The sequence below is a fragment of the Grammomys surdaster genome, unplaced genomic scaffold (assembly GCF_004785775.1).
Source record: "Grammomys surdaster isolate TR1022 unplaced genomic scaffold, NIH_TR_1.0 125504, whole genome shotgun sequence".
Lineage (NCBI taxonomy): Eukaryota > Metazoa > Chordata > Mammalia > Rodentia > Muridae > Grammomys > Grammomys surdaster.
In genome coordinates this window covers 812,859-818,558 of record NW_021620360.1, presented here as the reverse complement: position 1 = coordinate 818,558, position 5,700 = coordinate 812,859, and the positions used below count along the sequence as shown (strand labels likewise).

Below are 5,700 nucleotides of genomic sequence, written 5' to 3'. Positions count from 1 at the left end.
ATAGCAAGACCCTTTCTAAAGCCCTACTACATAGCAAGACCCTTTCTTAAAAAACAAACAGTATAGTCATACATATAAAATAAAAACAAACACAGCATTTTGATCCTGGGTGGTCCCAGAAAGAAACATTGTTTAATGAAAGTTTAGGTTTGGGTTGCTAGCAGGTATCAAATCCCGATACATGTTGCAACATTTTGCACCACTAGGGGATGCCAGCAGGCCTTGTCTGTGGTTTAGGTTGACAATTCTAGGCGGCTGCCTGGAAAGATCGAGAAGATTCTAGGGTCAGTGACGTTTGAAGAACGAGAGCTGAAGATTTCCCCAAATGGTCACTAGAGGGCAGCGTCTGACAGGAGATTGAGTGTCGGTGGGAAGGCCGGATGACACTGGCTCAGGGCAGGCGTCACTAACACAGGGCAGGCAGGCCATGTTATTATTTAGGTCCAGCCTGCCAAGAATGAAGGATGAATCTGGCCAGAATTCTGACGAGGAGCAACTGTCTTTCACAGTTGTAGCTTGATTACTTTGGATTGTTTCTTTGAATTCATCTTCACAGGATTAATAAATATTTTGTCTCACTCCTATCTTAAATGATTATTTCTGCCAGAATTATCACTCATTCACCGTGTAGACCAAGGTAGCTTGGGATACATGGTCTTAATTGCTTCAGCCTCTTGGGAGCTGGGTTTATAGGAATGCACCACTACACCTGCCTGGCTTCTGGGTTTTGCCTCGATCCAGAATAACACAACAGCAAATACTCAAAACCTGTTGCTTGGTTATTTTACCCCACTTCTTTATGCTAGTGGTAGACTTTGTCTATATTATCTCTTGTTGGAAGTCATGCTAGGTGATGTCACTTTGGGGGAGTTGGTTTTTTTTATTTATTATTTAATTTATTTTTCGAGACAGGGTTTCTTTGTATAACCTTTGCTATCCTGGAACTCACTCTATAGACTTCGCCTCTTCCTCACCCTCTCCCCAGCCCTCCAGCGCCAGGATCAAAGATGTGCCCCACTGCCCTGTTTACTTTTGCAGTTTTTACATCACAGAGATTAGCAAATTTGCGGCCAGAGAGATGGCTCAGTCAGGAAAAATGCTTTCTGTACAAGCAGGAGGCTCTGATTTCAAGTCCCCGGCACCCTATGCTGTGAAAAACGTCGTGTTGGCAGCTGTCATCCCCTCACTAGGGAGGCAGAGGTGTGATGATGAGGGTGGGGGCGGGGCTTCCAGGCTAGCCAGGCTGGCTGGGTTAGCCAGTTCCTGTGTACTTGGGGTGCAGGCTGAGTAAGAAAGGAAAGGCTGCCAGGAGCACTCCCCACTTTCTGCTTGAGGGTGCAGTGTGACCAATCACATGCCTTTTCAGCCAAAGGGTGAGCCAATAGGAATAGTTCCTTAAGTGTTTTTTTTTTTCCCCTATTCTTCTGAGATATTTTGTTTCAGTACTGAGAAAAGTAATGACTACATTTAATACTTTGTGACATGTAATGTATTCACTTAAGGCTTGAATAAGAACGGCCCCATCGGCTCACACATTTGGATGCTTGGCTCCCAGTTGGTGAGCAGTTGGGAAGAATTAGGGGGTGTGGCCTTGTTGGAGGAGGCGTGTCCCTAGGGTGGCTTTTAAGGTTTTGAAAGTCCTGCTGGGCAGTGGTGGCGCACTTGGCCACTCTGGTCTACAGAGTGTGTTCCAGGACAGCTAGGGCTACACAGAGAAACCGTGTCAAAAAAACAACAAACAAACAAACAAACAAAAAAACAAAAAAAAGGTTTTGAAAGTCCTTGCCAGGCCCTGTCTGTCTGTCTCCCCTTCTCCCTCTCTCTCCTGCCTGTAGAACGTGATTTAAAGCGCTCAGCTACTTTTCTAGCACCACGCATGTCTGCCTGCGGCATGCTTCCTCTTAGAATGGTAATGACTAACCCTCTGAAACTGAAAGCAAGCACCCAGTAAGTGCTTTCTTTTCTTTATAAGAGAGAAGGAGGCAGAGGGAGGGAGAGATTGAGAGAGACTTAGATTGTACAGGAATCAAAGTCTGTGCTCAGTTGGAGAGGCTGGTGGGTGCAGAGGCAGAGGCAGCATGAGCAGACACCAGAACACTGTGATTGGCAGTGAGTGGAAGGAAAAGCCCCGAACACTGTGAGAGAGACAGCTCTGTTTCCTGTTTTGTTTTTTTAATCTCTTTTGATACTAATTAGATTCCCTAAAATGGTTATGTTATTAAATTACCTCGTGCAAGGCCATTTCCTGTCTCCTTCGGTACTTGGACTGCTATGTTTGCTTAAATGGGAATTAGGGAAACAGTTTATTGCTGGGAAACTTGGGATGATGAGAAGGCTAAGTGGGTAAAGGCACAGGTCACCCAGCTTGATCACGTGAGTTCAAGCTCTGGGACTCACATTCTGGGTAAGAACCCACCCTACAATTTGTTATCTGGCCTTACACCTGTGTGCCAAATTCCTAAGAGATGTAACAAAGTTTAAATACCGATCAAAACATCTTTATTTAATTAATTAATTAATTAATTTATTTATTTTTGGTTTTTCGAGACAGGGTTTCTCTGTGTAGCCCTGGCTGTCCTGGAACTCACTCTGTAGACCAGGCTGGCCTCGAACTCAGAAATCCGCCTGCCTCTGCCTCCCAGGTGCTGGGATTAAAGGTGTGCGCCACCACCGTCCGGCAAAACATCTTTAGAGATGTATGTGTATGTCAGTTGTACAAAATAAAACAACTGTTGAAGTTAACTTGATGTTCTAGTACTTTAAATAATGAATATAACTTTTCACATTAACCACTTTAGTGACACTTCAGTGGCAGTGAATACATCCCTATGTTTGTGTGACCATTCCTACCATCTGTCCGCAGAACTTCTTTCTTTTTTTTTTAAAATTATCCAAAAATTTACATATTTGGTAATGATCAGTAACAAGATGCCCATACAATCAGAAGTGTAAACCAATACCCAACCTAAATATACCAACTGCCTTTGACTGCTACAGACGTGTGAACATCTGCCTCCATCGCTCCTACGGCTCTCACCCAGAACTTCTTTGTGTGTGTGTGTGTGGGGGGGGGAAATTAGCAGGGGAGTGCCCTGGGCCTGCCCAGCAATGACTCGTGGATGGGCGGGGCTGGGCGGGGCGGCGGCGGAGTCCCGGAGGCTTTCTATGCTTTCTTTGCCAGCAGGGGGTCCCACATACACCAGAAGGTCTAAGGTTCCAGAGGCTGGAAGCTCTGGCAGCGGCAGGCCCCAGAAGACACGTGGAGTCCATGGGTTTAGAAGTTTATCGTTCATGGCTTGGTAGTTGAGTCAGGATGTGCGCCGCCCCGCCCCCCCCCACCCCCCCGCCTTCCCGCCGGCCGGGCGGGCGGCGCCCGCCCCGGCCACCACGCCCCCCGCCGCCCCCCCCCCCCCCCCCCCCCCCCCCCCCGTAAAAGCCAGGAGGAACTGGCTTAAATAGGGAGGGGGGAAAGGGGCTGGGAAAAGGAATAATTAGCTACCCCCCTTAGGTAACTCATGAATATGGAAATCTCTGTTAGTCACACCCTCTACCTGGATGCTGACGCAAACCCTCTCTGGAAGGAGCTACTTTGAGCCAAACGTGTCTGCAAGACGCAGGTTAATGGAGGTGTAGGTTGCATGTGGGAAGAGTCTGGAATCCGGGAGCGTGGGGAGATATATGCGGTCCCTCACCAGGCAATAGTCCACCTGTTGGGTCTCCGGCTATCTCAAACCCAGTGAGTGCTCTACTGGGGAGACCAAATCATCCCTTTGAGGCCCCACACTTCTTCACCTTGTAAAACCGCATCTCTGTAACCACTAAACAGAAACTTCTCAGTTCTCCCTCCCGCCAGCACCTGACAGCATCAGGTAGTCCTTTTGTGCGAGCCGCCCAAGTTGCTGGTGTGTGCCGCGGCACCCGCCCACTCCCTTTATGGTTAGGACTGAGTCATAACAACCTTAAGGCCCCACATGCTTCTTCTAACTTTAGTGTTTGCCTTCTTGTCTCTGTGCATCATGTGGGTGCAGTGCCTGTGGAGAAAAAAAAGCTTGAAATCCTAGTAAGAGATGAATACACTTTTTTGTTCGTTTTCTGTATTTAAGTACATCTATGTTTGACATTTATTTTTATTTTATGAGTGTGTATGTTTGTCTGTGCACCACTCGTGTGTTGAGAGCTGGAGCTGCAGAAGCCATTATCTGCCATGTGGGTCCTGAGAACTAAACCCGGGACCTCTGTAAGAATGGTCAACGCTCTCACCCGCTCAACTCTCTCTCCAGCCCCTTACTTGATTTTTTGAAACAGGGTCTCTATCGATGTAGCCCTGATTATGCTAGAACTTGCTATGTAAACCAGGCCAGCCTTGAACTCACGGAGATCTGCCCACTTCTGTCTCCTGAATGCTGAGATTAAAAGCATGTATCACCATGTCTGGCTGAATGCAGGTTTTAAGTTTCACCAAACGGTGTTGCCATCAACCTTGTGAATATGAATTGGACCCAATAGCACACTATCAAGGATAGGAGAGATGGCTCAATGTTCAAGTGTAGCCGTCCAGTGGCCACAGATGAACTGGGTTTACCTGAAAGGGGGCTGGAAATGGAAACAGGTTGGGGGGCGAGAGAAGAATGAAGCCAAGACAAGGTTCTGATCAAGGCTTCAAGTTTAATAAGAAGCACAGTGTATGTAAAAGGAAAACCCACAAAACCCATCCCCCACTTTAGCTAGAACATGTTGTAGAGCAAGGTTAAGTGCGGGCAGCCACAACTGCTAAGTTCCCATGGGAACCTGCAACTGCAGCCAAGGCCGATGTCTCTGTCCTGGTTGATAAGACCTGTTGGGGCAAATGTTCAAGGTCTGCTTAGTCTGGCAAGCCCACAGTCATGAACACCATGCTGCCCCTTCAGAGTATCTAGGTTCTAATCCCAGCGCTCACATGGTGTCTCACAGCTGTCTGTAACATTTCCAGGGCATCCAATGCCCCCTTCTGTCTTTTCCAGGCACCAGATGCACCATGTGGTACACAGACATTCATGCAGGCGAAGCAGCCATACACATAAAATATCAAAATAATAAAAATGTTAAAAAAAAATAAGAATTCGAAGATGTTTACTGGGGCTTGAGAGAAGGCTCAGTGGGTAAAGGGCGAGCTGCCAAATTCCATGACTTAAGTTTGCTCCCCAGACCACACGGACTCCCACAAGCTGCCCCGTGACCCCACATGTATACACAGACACAATACATGCACATGTAATAATTAAAGATTTTAATTAGTTTCTCCTTTATCCTGTAGCCTGTATGCATAGCACGTAAAGAGCTTGCGTCCCGTCATCCGTCTGCCAAATCCACTTTGTCATTTCTTCCTGCGGCATCTGTGACCACTGCTAGGACTGGGAATTCCACAATACTGGGCGTGGGGCGTGGTCAGAGCAGTTTGTTTGCTTTCTCAGCCAGCCTCTTTAAAGGTCTTTGTTTTGTTTTTTGTTGTTTGGTTTCCTTTCTCTCTCTCTTTCTGTCTCTGTCTCTCTCTCTCTCTCTTGCTCTGTCTTGCTCTTTCTTTTTTTTTCTTGTTTTCTTTTTCTTTTTTCCCTTTTTTCTCTTTCTTTCTTTCTTCCTCTCTCTTGCTCTCTTTCTTTCTTTCTTTCTTTTTTTTTTTTTGGTTTTTTGAGACAAGGTTTCTCTGTGTAGCCCTGGCTTTGC

At 46.8% G+C, this 5,700-nt stretch overlaps 1 long non-coding RNA gene across 1 annotated transcript in view; it reads left to right on the top strand.

The window, feature by feature from the left end:
• The window catches only part of LOC114638102, a 29,982-nt gene that overhangs the window by 985 nt on the left and 23,297 nt on the right, over window positions 1–5,700 (top strand). The window lies entirely within an intron of this gene.